The sequence below is a fragment of the Tamandua tetradactyla genome, chromosome 22, assembly GCF_023851605.1.
Source record: "Tamandua tetradactyla isolate mTamTet1 chromosome 22, mTamTet1.pri, whole genome shotgun sequence".
In the NCBI taxonomy this organism is placed as follows: Eukaryota; Metazoa; Chordata; class Mammalia; order Pilosa; family Myrmecophagidae; genus Tamandua; species Tamandua tetradactyla.
Genome location: NC_135348.1, coordinates 911,454 through 931,029, shown reverse-complemented (window position 1 = coordinate 931,029; position 19,576 = coordinate 911,454).

Sequence of the window (19,576 nt, the reverse complement as noted above, 5' to 3'; positions counted from 1 at the left end):
GTTGCTGAATAGGTCAATTCCAATTATGCATTCTGAAACTGGGGAAATAACCAGAGAATGGGGTCTGGGCACCCACTGGACTGACTATGTGATGGATCTTAACTTCCAGTTCAATGGAATCAATGTTGTTTCTCCTGGTGGAAGCACTCCCCACTTTGGAACTAAAACCTGTAGACCAGCAGAGCTCAGGGTCTCAGGGACAGGAAGTAAACATTTTCTTAGTGGATCACTAGGGGTAATAGTGAGTGGTACCACTCCCATTTCCTCCCCTTCATTCCTGGATCCATGTATCCTGGCTATGGGAGAAACAGCACCATACAGCAGATGCTGATTTAGAGCATACACAGCTTCTTGGAGAACATTACCCCAGTCTTTCAAAGTATTGCAACCAAGATAGCACCATAATTGAGTTTTCAAAAGGCCATTCCACCATTCTATCAATCCAGTTCCTTCTGGATGATGGGGAACATGGTAAAACCAGAAAATTCCATGAGCATGTAGCTATTCCTGCACTTCATTTGCTGTGAAGTGTATTCCCTGATCAGAAGCAATGCTGTGTGGAATACCAAGATGATGGATAAGGCATTCTGTAAGCCCATAGATGGTAGTTTTGGCAGAAGCATTGCATGCTGGGAAAGCAAACCCATATCCAGAATATGTGTCTATTTCAATTAGAACAAATTGGAATATCTAATTGTTCCAATTAGAACAAATTGGAAGCTACCCCTTCCATGAAGGGTATCATCCAATGTGATCAACCTGCCATCACGTAGCTGGCTGGTCACCTCGGGGAATTGTGCCATATCAGGGGCTGGGTGTAGGTCTCTGCTGCTGGCAGATTGGGTTCTCAGCAGTGGCTGTAGCCAAGTCAGCCTTGGTGAGTGGAAGTCCATGTTGCTAAGCCCATGCATAACCTCCATTCCTACCACCATGACCACTTTATTCATGAGCCCACTGGGCAATGACAGGAGTTGCTGGGGAAAGGGGCTGACTGGTATCCATAACGGGTCATCTTATCCACTTGATTACTCAAACCTTCCTCTGCTGAAGTCATCCTCTGGTCTGCATTCACCTGGGATACAAATATCTTCATGTTTTTAGCCCACTCAGAGGTCAATCCACATACTTCTTCCCCAGACCTCTTTGTCACCAATTTTCCAATTATAGTCTTTCCAAGTCCCTGACCATCCAACGAAACTATTAGCAACAGCTCATGAGTCAGTATACAAATGCACCTCTGGCCAGTTCTTCTTCCAAGAAAAATGAAAATTCAGGTGCACTGCTCGGAGTTCTGCCCCCTGGGAGGATTTCCCCTCACCACTGTCCTTCAAAGACACCCCAGAAAGGGGTTGTAATGCTGCAGCTGTCCACTTTCAGGTGGTACCTGCATATCATGCTGAACCACCTGTAAACCAAGCCCAAATTTTCTCATCTTCAGTCAATTCACTATAAGGAACTCCCCAAGAGGCCATACCTCTGGTCTGGGGAAGAGAAGGTAATGTGGCAGGAGTGAAGACCACGGGCATTTGGGCCACTTTTTTACGTAACTTACTTGTGCCTTCAGGACCTACTGTTGCCCTGTCTCGTATATACCATTTCCATTTTACAATACAGTGCTGCTGCATGTGCCTGACTTTATGGCTTGATGGGTCATACAACACCCAGCAAATGATAGGCAACTCAGGTCTCATGGTAACGTGGTGGTCCAAGGTTAAGCATTCAGTCTCTACTAAGGCCCAGTAGCAGGTCAAAATCTGTTTCTCAAAAGGAGAGTATCTGCAGCAGATGGTAAGGCTTTGCTCCAGAATCCTAAGGGTCTGCATTGTGATTCTCCTATAGTAGCCAAAGGCAACAAATAGCATCTCTATTTGCCACTGACACTTCCAGCACCGTTGGATCTGCTGGATCATATGGTCCAAGTGGCAGAGCAGCTTGTACAGCAGCCTGGACCTGTCTCAGAGTCTCCTCTTATTCAGGTCCCCACTCAAAATTAGCAGCTTTTCTGGTCACTCAATAAATAGGCTGGAGTAGCACACCTAAATGAGGAATATGTTGTCAACAAAATCCAAATAGACCAACTAGGCATTGTGCCTCTTTTTTGGTCATAGGAGGGACCGGATGCAGAACTTATCCTTCACCTTAGAAGGGATATCTTGACATGCCCCACACTACTGGACACCTAGGAATTTCACTGAGGTGGAGGCCTCTATATTTTTGTTGTATTTATCTCCCACCCTCTGACATGCAAACAGCCTTACAATAAGTCTAGAGTAGTTGCTACTTCTTGCTCACTAGCAATCAACATGATATCAATATAATGGACCAATGTGATGTCTTGTGGGAGGGAGAAATGATTAAGGTCCCTATAGACAAGATTATGACATAGGGCTGGAGAGTTGATGTACCCCTGAGGTAGGACAGTGGAAGCATATTGCTGATCTTGCCAGCTGAAAGCAAACTGTTTCTGGTGGTTCTTACTAATAGCTATTGAGAAAAAAGCATTTGCCAGATCAATAGCTGCATACCAGGTACCAGGGGATGTATTGATTTGCTCAAGCAATGAATCCACATCTGGAACAACAGCTGCAGTTGGAGTTACCACCTGGTTGAGTTTACAATAATCTACTGTCATCCTCCAAGACCCATGTGTTTTCTGCACAGGCCAAATAGGAGAGTTGAATGGGGATATGGTAGGAATCACCACCCCTACATCCTTCAAGTACTTAAGAGTGGCAGTAATCTCTGCAATCCTTCCAGAAATCCAGTATTGCTTCTGATTTACTATTTTCCTAGGTAGGGCCAGTTCTAGTGGCTTCCACTTGGCCTTTCCTGCCATAATAGCCCTCACTGCATGAGTTAGAGAGCCAATGTGATGATTCTGCCAGTCTCTACATATGTCTATTCCAATTATACATTCTGGAACTAGGGAAATAACTACAGAATGAGTCTGAGATCCACTGGACCCACTGTGAGACGGATCTGAGCTAAAATACCATGATCACCTGGCTTGCATAAGCCTCCACTCTGATTGGTGAACCAGAGTGACGTTTTGGAGCCCCTGGCATTAATGTCACTTCTGAACCAGTGTCTAATAATCCCTGAAATATATGATCATTTCCTTTTCCCCAATGCACAGTTACTCTGATAAAAGGCCATTGGTCTCCTTGGGGAAGGCTTGGAGGAAGATTAACAGTATAGATTTGTGACAGTGTAACAGGGTTCTCCCCCAAAGGGACCTGGCCTCCCCTTCATTCAAGGGGTTCTGGGTCTGCAAATTGTCTCAAGTCTGGATATTGATTAAGGGGCCGTGACTCTGTGTTTTTGTAATTCAGGTTAGACTTCTGTTCACTTGACCTAGAACTCTTTTGTTTATACAGCTCGAACAATAATTTAGTAGACTGCCCTTCTATTGTATTTCTAGGTATCCTAGCCAATGCCACAAATTTCTGAGTCAAATTATTTTGACTCTTGCGTTGAGTTTGCTGTCTATTGTAATAACGACGTCTACCCTGTCTTCGGCAATTAAGTGCTGCCACTTGGCTTCTGCCAACTCGGGACCCTGTCATCCCCATTGTGTTTAAGGATTCCAGTTCTGTGGCAGCAGTTCCCACAGTAATATCTGACCTAAAAAGAAGTGCAACTACAGAGCTCTTCAGGGATGAGGGTGCTAGTCTCACAAATTTATTTCTCACTGTTCTTGTAAAAGGTGCATCCTCCGGACATTCCTGGGTGTAAGAGTAGACTTTGCATGATAAACCCACTCTAACATTCCACTCTCCCTAAGCCTCTGGATCCCCTCATCTACATTATACCAGGGCAGTTTGGCATTTCAACCTCAGGTAATGCCAGCCACATTTTGATCCATGTTTCAGCCAATCACCCAAACAAACTATTAATGCCTTTTCTAATCCTTCGAGCTATAACATTGAATGTAGAATCTCTGCTTAATGGGCCCATATCAATAAATTCAGCCTGATCCAGCCTTATATTCCTCCCACCATTATCCCACACCCTTCAAATCCATTGCCATACATATTTCCCTGATTTCTGTCTATATAAATTGGAAAACTCACACAGTTGTTTTGGAATATTATGTACCTCCTCATGTGTGATACTTCATACCTCACCTTTAGGACCCTGTTGGGACTTTAGTCTAGTTATAGGTCTGGAAGAAAGGAGGGGTGGTGGGCGTAGGTCATGTAAGGAATTAGAAATATCTTCCAAGTCATTTGCTTCAGGGCCTTCGTTTACAGTTTCATCTGGTGAAACAGGATTAATCACTCTAAGACTAATCCCTTCAGGAGGAGGCTGGGTGACCAACTCCTCAAGGCAGGCTGGAGGTGAGGTGGCTATGTCCTCAGGGAAGGCTATGACAGAGTTATCTAGGGAAGACTTAGCATGACTAGGGTTTCAACCTCACCCCCAACATCATTATCAATCCATATGTCACCATCCCATTTTTCAGGGTCCCACTCCTTTCCAGTCAATGTCCTCTCTTTAACAGCAGACACTATGTAAGATTTCAGTTAATGTTGTAAAGTTACTATGCTAACAATAAGATTCTGAGTCTAATTTTCAGAGATCTCAAGTCTATAGCTGCAGGAAATAAGATTTTCCTTCAGGACACTCATAGAAACTTCTACATCTGTCAGACAGCGCTTAAGCTTCTCGTTTGAAGCCTTAAGCCCATCCTTTTCACTCCTTAATGTAGCCAGTGTATCTAACAACAACCAGCCAACATCTCTATATCTCCTATTTTTCACAAAACTCTGTAAAGGTGTCAAAAACATTATCCCCCAGAGCCTGGCTTCATACAAGCAAAGCATTAGGAGAATCGAAAAGTTATATTTTGACTATCTCTTTTGCCAACTCACTTCATGGATTGGAAGTGTCATTGTGATTATGGGAATCAGAGTACTTAATGCCTTTGAGTTCAGTCAGAGTAGAAAATCATTTGTAAAAACCCATTTTTAAGATTCTGTTTAAGAACCACTCCTGGTACCAAGTTGTATTAGTTAGGGTTCTCTAGAGAAACAGAATCAACAGGAACTATTCATAAATATAAAATTCATAAAAGTTTCTCACATAACCATGGGAACGCATGGTACAAAATCCACAGAGCAGGCTGTGAAGCTGACGATTCCATTGGAGGGTCTGGACGAACTCCACAGGAGAGGCTCACCATGCGATGCAGGAAGAGAGCCTGTCTCTTCTGAATTCTCCTTGAAAGGCTTCCAATGATTACATTAAGCATCACTCATTAACGAAGACACACCCCTTGGCTGATTACAAATGGAATCAGCTGTGGATGCAGCTGATGTGATCATGATTTAATTCTATGAAATATCCTCATAACAACAGACAGGCCAGAACCTGCCCAACCAAATAGGTACCACCACTTGGTCAAGTTATCACATGAACCTGACCATGACAACCTTACACCCCATCTCAGAGTCTGCTTCCAGGAAACCCCAGCCTGCAAGAGTGCTTGACATTGACATGGTAAGTAGTGCTTTAATGACCCAGGGTAAAGGGGTTATTATCACAGCTTTCAAAGCCACATTTCTTGGTTAGAAACTGGGTCCTACCACTTACTAGCTTCATGGTCATGGGCAAGTTAACCTAACCTTTCAGTTTCTTTCTCTAGAAAATGTGGATATTAATTGGACCTCCTTCATGGGCATGTTGCAAGACTTAAATAAGTTAATACATGTGAGGCACTTAGAACAGTCCTTAGAACACATAAAGTCCTCATGAAGTCTTAGCTGCTATTATTATATTAAAGATCTTATTTTTAGTTCATCAGACAAAGCTGGAAAATCCAGCAACTTCTTCAGACCATAGGAGCCTCATGATAATATGGGATTGGCTGAGTTCCCTGTGACTGAGCCCTTCCTCAAATTTCTGTGCAACAGATGTTTGAAAAGTACTCAGGTTTTCTGAAAGCCTAGGTTCTTGGTTGCTATATCCCAATATTCCTGGTTGGGAAGATATTTGGAACTTCCCACAGTCAAACCTTGTGCTGGCAGTATGTTCACCTGGCCTTTTCTTTCTGTCTAGAACAATTTCCCAGGTTCAAGCTTAGCTCCAATTCACACCCAAAACAACAGCCCCCTGTTTTTCTCTTATGTTCACATATCCAACTCTGTCAACCTATAGAGACCTCTATCCCTTGTTCCATAATTTGGCCTTGCTGGTACATGAAAAATCTCAATCCTGGTCAGTGGGAGAGAGAAGAAATCTCTCATGAGAAAAGGCAAAATTGACACAGGGTCATAATAAATATGGTTCTTTAATATCAACCACTATGAAATTTCAAAAAGCTGATGAGATTTTAAAGGTCTTTCCAAGTGAACCAGAAGAAAGACGCTGGAGCACCTGGGAACATCAGATGCTATTGAAGTGATGCTCTATCTTGTAATAGCAGTAACTGCTTCTGCAGTTAGAAAATAAGTATTTCCTATTGAGAATTATTCATTTATTCTAAATAAACTGTTTGTGAGAGAAAAAGGTAAGAAATCTCCCTTGAATTTTTAGTCTTTAAATAAAAAGACAGAAATGGTGAAAACTAAGCTGTCTGCATAATCCTTCCAACATATTGACCAATTTATTGTTGTTAAAAATATATTTCATATTTGTGAATAGTATATTTAAAATTTTAAACAAAATTTGTTTTTATAGAATAAACAGACTCTTAGTGCCAGAGGAATATTCAGCATTTAAACACTTATGAGTGCATTACTTTTGGTGATGTTTGTGCTGGTGTTTCAAAATACATCATGTAGGTCTAGGCAACTGTGTGCAGCATCCAGGGAGGACTGGGGAAAAGGCACTGGATATTGCCATAAACAACAGGATGTATTGGCCCACAGTTTGGAAGCTGCAAGTCCAAAATCAAGGTATTGGCAGGCCATGCTTTTTCTGAAGACTTGTGGAAAGACAGGAGAATAAGGTAGATTGAGTTCACCTCTGCTCCAAGGAACAGTTAGAGAAGTGACAGAAAAAAGACCAGGATGGCAGTTCCAGGGTGTAAATGACCGAGGGTGTCTTCTATACTACAGGGGAGGCCCTGTATAAAAGAACTGAGGAAATGAAAGGCAGAAAACTGGGTCAGTGGGCTCCATCAGGACTCTATCATGGACAAGAATCCATACTCAGGAAAGTGCCTGCCAGCAGAGCTAGCTTGAGATGTCAGCCCCCTCACTTTTGCAGCCTGGAGCTCCCTTGGGAAACCTGAAAGCCAGTAAATGAGCTCTCCCCATTTGTAGAGCCCATGCAACTGGAGGACTGAGCCTACCACACATCTTTCTAAACCAAGACCAGCAGCCCTCAGGAGTGCATGGACAGGGAGGCAGGGATGAGGAAGCAAGCTGAGCTGTGCCCCTTGATAGCCCCACACTCATGCATGCAACTGCCCTGTGCCTCAAATACCCATACCCTCTACCCCCACTCCTGCACACCACACTCCCTGTACCCCATGCATATTTGCACCCACCTTCCCAGTGCCCCACACCCACGTACCCCCATACCCTGGCACCCCTGTGCCCCTGCTGTCCCCCCATGCCCTGTGCACCCGCACAGCCCCAAAGATCAGCCTGTCACCATACCATTCCTCCATGTTCCCTACACTGTTCCTTGCCTGTGTGCTTGGAGCCTACCTGCCCTTATGACTTCACGCTTCCCCCCCATGACCCCACATCTGATACCCCCGGGCACCAGAGTAGTGCCATTAGCTGGGACCTGGCTCTGCAATGCACCCCACCACTGTGTCTTTACGTCCTGACCCACATCTTACACCCCACCCTATGCCAAACCCACAAATACAAAACCTTAGATGAGTGAGGGAAATTAACTTTCAAAGTGATCCTATCAAGAAAAATGTCTCAAAGTCAACAGAAAATCACAAATCATATGATGATGCAGACAGACATAGCCTAGCCTAATGACCAAACTAAAACATGAGGAGAAGCACAGACTTTGGGACAACTTCATACAAAGACCTTCATACAATTTTACTTAACAAATTCAGTGTGTTGGCTTATGGCATAAAAGAGATAAAAAGGACAACAGAAGAGCATGAAGAAGAATTTGAAAGAATAAGTAGAAAAACAGTAGATCTCACAGAGATGAAAGATATGTAGATCAAATAAAAAATATACTAGAGACACATAACAGCAGATTTGAAGAGGCAGAAGAAAGAATAATTGAACAAGAAGATAGGACAATTGAATTCAAATGCACGAAAGAACAAATTGCAAAAAGGTGGAAAAATTTGAATTGGATCTCAAGGAAATTATGGACAACACAAAGTGCACAAATCTAAGAATCATCAGTGTCCCAGAAGGAGAAGAGTAAAGGGCTGGAAAGATTAGTTGAGGAGATAATGGGAAAAAACTTCCCAATCCTTATAAAAGGTATAAGTATGCAAATCAAAGAAGCCCAATAAACCCCAAGTAGAATAAATCCAAATAGGCTTACTTCGAGATATAGACTAACCAATCTGTGCGAGTATTGACACTTCTTGATTTTGGAGCCTATTATAAAGCCCCAGTGGTCAAAGATGGTTCTGGCACAGAAATATTGACCAATGGAATCAAATCAAGAGTGTGGAAATAGATCACCAAATCTATGGTCAAATGATCTTCAACAAGTTTTCTGAATCCTCTGAACTAGGACAAAACAGTCTTTTAAAAAGTGGGCATGGGAGAACTGGATATCAATAGCCAAAAAAAAGCAGAAGACACTTATCTTACACCCTATTCAAAAATTCACTCAAAGTGGGTCAAAGATCTAAATGTAAGGACCAGTAACATAAAACTCCTAGAAGAAAATATAGGGAAACATCTGCAAGGCCTAGTAATAGGAACTAGCTTCTTAAACTTTACATCCAAACACAAGCAACAAAAGAAAAAATAGATAAGTGGAAACGCCTCAAAATCAAATGCTTTTGTGCCTCAAAAGACTTGTTCAAACAGATGATGGGGCAGCCAACTCAATGGGAGAACATATTTGGAAGTCACATATTGGATTAATGTTTGATATCCTGTAAACATAAAGAAATCATACAACTCAACAATAAAAGAACAATCAACCCAATTATAATAATTATATCATGAATAGACCTTTTCCCAAAGATCCAATACAGATGGTTAAAGAGCACATGAAGAGATGCTCATTTTTATTAGCTAAAAGGGGAATGCAGATCAAGACTACAATGAGATACCACCTCACACCTATAAAAATGGCTACCTATGAAACATACAGGAAACTACAAAAGTTGGAGAGGATGTGGATAAAGTGGGACACTTAGGCACTCTTAGTGGGAATGTATAATGGTACAGCTGCTAAGGTACAAACTTTAAATGACAGTTTGGCGTTTCCTTAGAAAACTAAATATCAAGTTGCCCTATGACTCAGCGATACCACTACTCAGTATCCAGAAGAGCTGAAAGCAGTGACACAAACAGACATTTGCATACTGATCTTCACAACATTATTCACAATTGCCAAAAGATGGAAATAATCCAAGTGCCCAACAAAAAACAAGTGAATAAGCAAAATGTGTTATATACATATGATGGAATATTATGCAGCAGTAAATCAAAATGAGGTCCTGAAGCACATGACGACATGGGTGAACTTGATGATATACTGCTGAGTGAAACAAGCTAGATGCAAATGGATAGGTACTGTATGATTTTGCTTTTTTGACCTTGGTAAAGGTAAACTCAGAGGCTTATAATATAGACCATAAGGGACACAGAGACACGCAGAAGCTAGAGATGGGTTATGGTTAGCTAATGAAGTTGAACATAAATGTAAGGGAATAGATAGAAGTGAAGGCAGTTCATTAGTGATCTGTAAGTAATATTGCTGCATTGAAGGTGAACATGATTAAAAGGGGTTGTATAGATCCATGTACCCACTGATTAACACTTACAAATATAAATAACCTCTTGCAGAATTATTTCAAGTGTATGAATCTTGTACCAAAAGATAATGATAGAGGAGTATAGAAGATAAACTACTATTGCATGCTATGGTCTCTGTTAAATGGGAAGACATTCCTATGTTTAACAGGAATACCAGGCGTAAATAATTGGGGTAGGGGAGGGAAAAGAGTTTTGGAAATTCAGATTTTCTATTTGGTGAGAGTATGTTTATTGGTTATTTCTCTCCTGGGAGCAATGAAAATTGTCTAAAATTGAGAATGCTGATGACTGTAAAACTAGGTGAGGATAATGTGAAATATAGATCGTTGACTTTGAACATTATACATGATGCCCAATGGATGGAGGTGTCTGATGACACACTGACTGACAAGCAGAATGGCGAACTGTGGTGCATATACATGATCAAATATTGTGCGGCTATGGTAAGGAACGAAACCATGGGGCATGCAATGAGATAAATAAGCCTGGAGGACATTATCTACTTCAAAATAAGTCAGAAATAAAATACATCATGTATAAAATATCTCTTAATATCCAGTTTGTGTCAATTTTGAATTGACATCCCTCTCAATAACTTCACAAATTGCTCCTTCAACTAATTTCAATAAATAATACAACTAAATCAAAACTGTTTCCTGATGTTGATCCTGGGAAAAAATTTACCAAAATGAATACCTGCTTTAAACCATATTATGTGAACTTTTTACAATGACTTCCAGACTTCCAAGCAAGTTTGAGTGTGAAGGAATTCACAAGGCCAAAAAAAAAACAAAACAAGAAAACACTTCAAATTAACCATTTAAGTTGTGTGGTCAAGATGATGATGGGAGATGATTTGAATTAAATCCTGTCAATTCTAGAAAATAGGACATTCATTTATATATATCCTGTAGGAAAGATTAAATGCTTCAAATTCCCAAATTACCCATGACTCAGATGAAAATCATTTTACTGTGGCCACAGTTCCTTTGTTGGTAAAAATCTACCTTAGGGATGCTTAGTCATTAGAAAATGCAGCTATGGATTTTTGTGGGTGTTAGGTTTTCTGCTTGGGGTGCTAACTTTCATTAGGAGACTCTTCTCTAAGTGTCTGTCCTGTCATTCAATGCTCCCTCTGGAGAGCTGTTAGCACCACCAGGGACCAAGGCTCCTCAAAAGTTCCAGAAAACAGACAGCTACTAATATTTGATGATCTCAGTGTTGACACCTTCTATTTTCATTCTATTATAACAAAATAGCACTGGAAGTAGCTGCTAAAATGGTCAGTGCCTGAGCTTTACAAGCAAATCGATATACTACATGGCCACTATATTTACTTTGCCCCTAATCACTGTATTTATTTTGCCCTCAAAAAATAATTTTTTAAGAGATGGAAATCCTGGTTCATTGCAGTGCACTAACATTGGTGGGGATTTAAGACACTACACAAGAGTGTTTAATTTTCCACCCACCAAATCCTGTTTGGGCATTCATACCTTATCAATTGCATTGTTTTTTTTTTCTTTCTGTCACTGACAACATGATCTTTCTGCATTGACTCTATAATATGTATATTTATTATCAAAACAAGAAGAAAATTCTGCGTGTCTGCATTGAAATTGTACTTACCCTGTCTCCAATTATTTAAATTTTAAAATTCTTAGAATACACACACACACAAACAGTGGCCAATTGTATCTGGAGAAAAAAGATTCATAGTATGTTTTGAGTCAGCTCATATTTCAAATAAAAAAACAGGAATAAGATTAATTTCATTTGCCTTTAATTCTTACATATACAAGAAACTCTTGCCTCTTATCTCCCTCTTTTGGCACTTTCACAGACTCCTGAGGTGACATGGAAATGGCATTAGACAGACATTCTTATCTCAGAATTCTTTCAATGAGCTTAACATATAATGCAAAGATACAAGCTTAACCAAACAATTCCAGACTCTCATTTCCAAACTAGGAAGAAAGAACAGTTTTCCATTTTAATCCATTTATGCTCATTAAAAAATCTCAAAAGTGTAGCCAAAGTTGTTTCCATGGGTAAAATTTCCATCTAATGAAATTTACAAGGTTATTAAATCAAAGACTATGAAAAAATAAGAGAAAATCCCCTAGATTTTATGAAGATTCAAGTTGGCCATGAAGTTGTGGTGATAAGGTACTGACACATGACATAATTAATTGATAAGTGAAAAAGCATTAGCTTACATGTGTGTGCATACATATGTATGTATGAATGTATGCACAAATATATGCATGGGTGTATACAAAACTACGAATGTGTGGTGATTTGGAGATATGTACACCAGAAAAACATGTTCTTAGATTTAATCCATTCCTGTGGCTGTGAACCCATTGTAAGTAGGAGGTTTTGGTAAGGTTGCTTCAGTTAAGCTGTGGCCCAGTCCAATCAGGATGGGTCTTAATTGTATTATTAGAGTTCTTTTAAGTGGAATGAAATTCAGAAAGATAGAAAAAGCCACGGAGGGAGCATTCAGAAGTCGAAGATCAAAGAAACATGGAAAATAAGGGAGAGGACAAGATTGGCCACTGTGTACATTGGCATAAGACAGAGGAGCCCAGGACCAAGGATTGCTGGCAGCGGCCCCAGAACAAAAGTCTTTGGAAGGAAAGCACAGTCTTGATGATGCCTTGATTTGGACTTCTTCTAGTCTCAAAACCATGAGCTAATAAATTCTCATTATTTAAGCCAACCTACTGCATGATATTTTCTTGAACAGTCAAGGAAACTAAAACAATATGGAGATAAACACATCAGAATTCCAAATTAAACTAACATTGGCCAAAAGGGGAAAATTAACAGAATCATGCTGGCTAAAGTAAAAAGATTTACACAAAAAGGGCCATAGTACATTTGAGCTTCAATAACTGGGTAGCATTTTGAATTCTTTCAGATTTGTCTATCTTTCCCTCTACCACCACCCACCACCATTCCTATTTTTCTTTGAATGCCAGCTTTCTTATTTAGGAATGGTTACCTTTATGAACCTGGAGCTATGGCTCCAGCAGATTCTGGGATCTTATTTTCTTCAGCCCATCCCTAGGAGAACAGAATTATCTTCCTTTGATTCCAATTGATACATCCTACAGAATGACTCTCAGTGGCCAAGCTTGGGTCATGCAATCATTCCTATGACCAAGAAGGTGGAATAAAATAATTAATTAAAATGGATGGAGAAACAACTCCCCAAAAGAAGAGAGTAACTATTACCAGAAGGTACACAAAATAATATCTGATCATTATTAAACACACAAACAAAAAACCCACTGTCTTGGGCCAGCCATGTTGGCTCAGCAAGCAGAATTGTCACCTGCTATGCTGGAGACCTGGGTTCGAATCCCGGTGCCTGTCCAAGCAAAAAAATTAAAAAAACCCGTTTTCTCAAATGTCGACTTTCAAGAAATTTTGCATAGTACAATGCCTAGAGGACATTGGTTATGATTTCTATTTCAAGTATCAATGAAATGGATACCTTTCATTTCTGACCACTGAGGTTTACGTTTCCTGAGCCTTGATGCCAGAAAGTCCTATGTGTTTTTCCACCACCAAACCCAGAGCAATTTCCAAGTGACCTCCAGAATCTGAGCTAAAGACAAACAATGACATTCTTGGTCACTCTTTAACAGAGCTCAGCACTCAGTAAGAAATATCATTCACTTTGATGAAATTACTGACATAATCTTGAGAAGTGCATTAGCTTTTCCTCAGAATTTCAGGATTATTTAATTGTTGCAAGCCAAATACAGACTTAGTCCAAAGCTTCACACAATTCTTTGACTCTCCATTGTGGTTCTGAAATTTGAGAAAGGGCTACAGAAAGCAAGAGGAAGAAGGCAAAGAGATGAGGTTTCTGCTATAAATACAACTGGTGCTATGCATCACAGAACAAGGAGAAAAGCCCAAGGCGGAGATGAATTTGAGGCCTTTCCCCTCTAATAGGAACAAATCATTGGCATTATTCCATCTGGTGGCCTAGTGCCTAGATGGATTTATAAGACAAGTGGAGAAACAATCCAGATTATGCAGCAGGGATATCACTCATTTCGCTGGCCATATCTTGCAATTGTTCTTTATCTAAACTTCCTAAAGGAATAACCACACGGGCAACAACAGAAGAGAGTCCTGAGGTTAGAGCCCATCTCACTCCTAAAATATTAAAATTTCTATTATGATGATAAATCACAGTATTTCTAAAGAAGCACAACTCATTCACTATGTGGCAGGTGAACGATCACTGGATTCAGTCCCTAATGATATTATAGATGTAATAATGTATTACGGTTCCTTTTTTCAATAATAGGTCAAGGATTCTGAACCTTCCCTTTTGATCTATGCAGCTTTAAAAACCTATTATAATTCAAGTGCATTAAAATTAAATTGACTTTTCCAGAAGAATGATGAAGAGAAATTTATTATTGAAGCTGGTGACAGAAATATGGCCATAATGGTAACTCCAAGCAAAAAACACAAGGATCAATAACCACTCTAAAGGAAAGAGGACAAAACATCCCCAAAGCAAGTGTCTTCATCAATTTGAATTTTTTTTAGATAGTCCAGAATATCAGTTATTGTACCACATGGAAAATGGACAATGCAAAAGACCATAATAAAATCCATACTATTTGCATTGATTCCATATACAAAATAAAATAAGTACAAATAAATAATGCATATACCAGGTTTAGATAGAAGGCAATTTATAAAGTGAACTTAACTTGTAAAAAAACCAATGAGACTATTAAAAAATTGGAGTTTTTATTTTTTTTTCAGTTAAAAATTGGTGGATCTAGTTTTTGGTTGAGAAATATGCCATTCATAATCCAAACCAAATCTGATATGTTAATCTGTCCAGTTGTTGTTCACTTGCAATCACACTGGATTACATTTTTAGTCAACCAGTGATCTCACCAAAATGAGATTACTAGGTATGCCAGATCACTCAATTTCCTTTTAAATAGTTAAGCTTTTCCATAGACCAAGAAAATAAAGGCCATTATGAGATTACGTCAAGCCAAGGTTCAACATGCTGGTGAAGAGAAACTGAGATTTCAGTACTTCTCCAGGAAAGTTGATAAAGGTGAAAGTTTTTTATTCACATCTCAGGGGGCCGGCCGAGGGATTGTTTTACTGCAAGTGATATGTCAGCATGTTACTTACTAATCACACCTGCCAACCTTGAGAAAGTCTCTCTGTCATTACTCATAACTGCCAATTTACAAGACAACCCAGCGGGGAATGAAAGGCCCAACTGGAACAAATAGAGGCTTTTACCACAGTTGCCGTCTTTCTACTCTAGTCAGCACAAGTAGTGAATGTTAAGTAGAAAGGAAAAATCCAAATCTTTCTCTTTCAGGTCACAAACCTCATAGGCATGAATGAGATACCCTGGTCTCAGGAGCTGATGTTAATTTCTGGCGAGGCACTGAGGACAGTTGTTCAGGTTGATCGCTGAGAGAAAAGGCTTAACTTAATCACATAAAGACTTTTTATATCAAGTGGTTCAGGGCACATCTAAGACTTTTCCTAGTAAGTTGACCTGGAGTTCAAATTTCTGGGGAGATGCAACCAATTAAGCAGAAGTATCAGTGAACAAACTCAGGGTAGCAATATGGGAAATATTCAAGGACAACTTGGACACAAAAACGGAAATAAGAGCTGCTTACATTGGGAAAAGACTTCTGTCTGCTTAGAATAGTTCTGCAGTGCCATTTGTCTCCCTCTGGTCATCTTTGTATGTCTAGGCATTTCAAGCTAGATGCTCTTCTGGGCGTGGTATAAGGTTCATCTCTTTGCCCTCCTCTTCCTTTGATTTGGCTTGTCAGTTAAATTGGCATTTTGTAGTTGTTTGGGAAACTCTGCCTTGGGGATGGGGTTTGCCATGGAAAGCAGGGAGGGTACTGAAGCAAACGAACACAATTTATAATCATTTCGGTAGCTTGTTGACAGTGGAAGGTCATGTCATAATGTCTTGAATGCATTTCTGGGGGCTCTCTTAGCTCCCTAATGTGGCTGCAAGTTAAAACTTAGCTTGAATGTGCCTTTAAAGTAAAACAGAACCTCTCAGGAGCTTTTTAAAAAATGTCCTTGCCTGGACATCATCCTTAGACATTCTAATTTAATTGGACTAAAATAAGGCTTAATCAAAGTTTTTTAAATGTTCCCCAGAGGTTCCAATGTGAAGGTAGGGCAAAGAATAACACTTCACTGCAAGAAAAGCAGGAGAAAACCCAGGTATAGAGACGCATTATGATCTGCTCTTTGAAGGCGTGTCTGCTGTTTGGAAAGGACACATCAAATCCTCGGTGGCACTGGCTCTGTCATTTGATGAGCTGCCTCAGCCACAGATATCATTGCCTCTACAGTTCTTCACCTCCCACCTCATCCATCAGAAATCCTTGCAAAAGATCTGAAATGCATATGGTGTGGTGTGGTGTGTGTGTGTGTGTGTGTATGTATATCAGTTAAAAGCTTAAAACAATGGCAATGTCTTGTGAAAATTCAACCTTTAAGTAAATCCTACTGAGGGAATGTGCAATGATTGTCATATCATTATATAAATCTTCTCTAATTTGGTCTTAACATTCCCTTTTGAATTTGGTATTGATGACGTCCTTCTGTATCAAGAATTTGATAGTCAACCACAGTTAGGGAGGCTACAGTTTTTAAATTGACACAATTTATTTTATAAAGAAAAGGCTGTGAAAATTATGCATAGAGAGAAATAAAAGCACACACACTCAAAATTATGCATAGAAGCCCTAAGGCAGGAGGAAAGATATTTTCTATCTCGTGGTGAATAACGTTCTTGACAGAGTCTGAGTGAAGGAAGAGAGTGGTCCAATTGGCAATCTTCTGATATTCATTCTTTGGCAGGATGGAAGAAGGATTAAGGAAGGGGGGGTGTAATTAGCTTTCATCAAAATTCCATGACAGAATCCTCCCCTCACTGTGGGTCTAGCCTTATGGAAAAGATTATTATACCCACTGCTATTCCATAAATGGACTACATTATGCAGCCTATGATAAAAATGTTTGACATTCCATGAAGCCTAAATCAAGACAGTATAGCACATGCGTTGTGGTTTAAGTGGGAAAGCAACTTCACGGGAAGAGAGCAGTCTAGTCTAAAAAGTAATTCAGGCTTTGCAATTCCCCTGTATCCCAAGTTTCAGTGGGCTGATACATATGAAGTTGTAAATGATTAACTTTGTTCTGGGGGCATACGACACTGTTTGAGAATTAGAACTGATATTGGGTATCAATTCCTTATTCTCAAAAACAAAATTATTTTCCCTTCAATTTAGCGGAGTAAGCAACAAAACTTGCTATTAAGAGTTTTGCATTTGATTCAGTTAGGGTTCTCCAGAGAAATAGAACCAGTAGGAGATATGCACATGATTTAATTCAAGGAATTGACTTTTACAACTAGAGAGGCTGGCAAGTCCTAATTTGTAGGACAGAAGGGCAGGCTGAAGACTGGCAAACAGGATCTGGTGTTGCAATCTTGAAGCAGAATTTCTGCTTTGTCTGGGAAACTTCCTCTAGAAGTGGAACTTCTTGTTCTAAAGGACTTCAAGTGATTAGATGAGACCAGACCACATCAACAGGGGTCATCATTTTACTAAAGTCTACTCATTATGATGCGAGCCACATCGACAAAACACTTCCATCAGAACGTAGATTATTGTTTGACTAAATGACTATTACAAATGAGCCAGTTGACACAACAAATTTTCACAGGATTCTCACCTTTTCATACATGTGATTACAAGCAACTCATTTAACAAATCTGAATCTTACTTTTTGTTGCCTGTAAAGCAATAGGATTCTATTCAATTGTGCCTTTGTTTAAGAAATATTAATTGTTGCCTGTCACATGCTTAGCACCACCTTGCTGGGCCCTGAGGATATATGGACCCTGTTCTCAGTTTATAGCCTAGACCACTAAGTAAATCCGTAATGACCTCTCAGTGCAAGTACAGTAGGAGAAACATATACAGATCAGAAAAATAAGTGATAATTTGGTTGGAGAGAGGAGATAAGAATCTCAATGTAGATTTGACAGGGTAAGAAACTTTTGGGTAGAGGTAGGAACATTTAGGCTCATATTAATTTAAACTTCTGTGATCTTAGGGGTGCAAGTGTCATCCAGTGGTAGAACTCTCAACTGCCATGTGGGAGACCCGGTTCGCCTCCCGGCCCGTGCACTTATCCCCCTCGCCCCCACCCCCAAAATTCAACAAATGGTGCTGCAATAACAGGATAGTCACATGGAAAAAGAATGAAGTGTGACCCCCAATATAGAGCATACAAAACAAAAATTCTGTGATCTTTAAGTTGACGGTTAAGTAGTTCAATAATAAATCAATTTAAATGGGTCAATTATTGTCTCCTCTATGTATAAACAGCCAAGATTTTCTCTATACGTCCTGTAGACTTACGAGTCTGATAGTTCAATGCCGACATCATAGAGTAATATCCACTAAGCACCTTATCATCTTTTCCAGACTGCTGTACCAGGCCCCACCCTGAAAAAAATCACAGCACCACAGTCTCTGGATTTAACTGCTACTGATCACTGACCATATGTTTGGTTTTGACACGTATGATGAGCAGATAAGGAAGAGTAAAATATGGCTCTGCCTGGAATGGGTTTATAGATAGCTGCAGGAAAATACTTCGAAACGAATGAAGACATTACAGAATAATGAACACTATACTCAAAGTAGGTAAAAGATTCTTTGGGAACCAAAAAAAAAAGAAACTTTTTTTTAATTAGAAGTGGGGAGTTAAGGGGTTTATTTATTTTATTTTAATTTTCTTATATTCAGATTTTAATAAACTAGAATCACAATATTTAAAACAAGCATGCTAGCCTATAATGAATAGAATGTATACAGTAATTTAAACATTTAGAACTATATATTATACTCCAAAAGCAAACAACACTAATACTCGTAATACTCATCATTATCTATTGTATAATAGATAATACAAAGTGAAAAATACAAAAATAGGTGAATATACATCTATGGTTTTGTATATAATATAAAATACTTGTGAAAATATTTATAAAATATACATGTGTTTTAGACATTTTCTAATAAACCATCATTATCTTCAAAAGAAATCTACAGTAAGAATACTGAAGGAATGAAAGTCAGATAAATGAATTTCTCATAATGTTATCAGTGATGCAGCTCAAGTTTACCCCTTTTAGCTCTAACTGAAATAAGTACAAAAGCTAAATGCTTTAAATATCTAATTAACTGTTTAATGGCAAAAATTGCTAAACTTGTTCAACAGAAAAGTACTGACGGTCATTATATCACTTATGTTAAACAGCTGTCCATGGTTTGAGTAGTGATTAGCTCTGGATGACAGATGAGCTGCAAGCTCCCAGAGATGTATCCATAGCATACGAAAATAAGGCAGGGACCCATACCTTCTGCTGATTTTCACCCTATTCCAATACATGTCTTCCAAAATATTTACAAATCAAGCATTATGAAAGTATTTTGATGACTGTTAGAATTTTGCATTTGTTCATTTTGGGAATTTGGGGTCAATTTTCAATAGGCTCAGGGAAAAAGTCAGACACATATAAATAC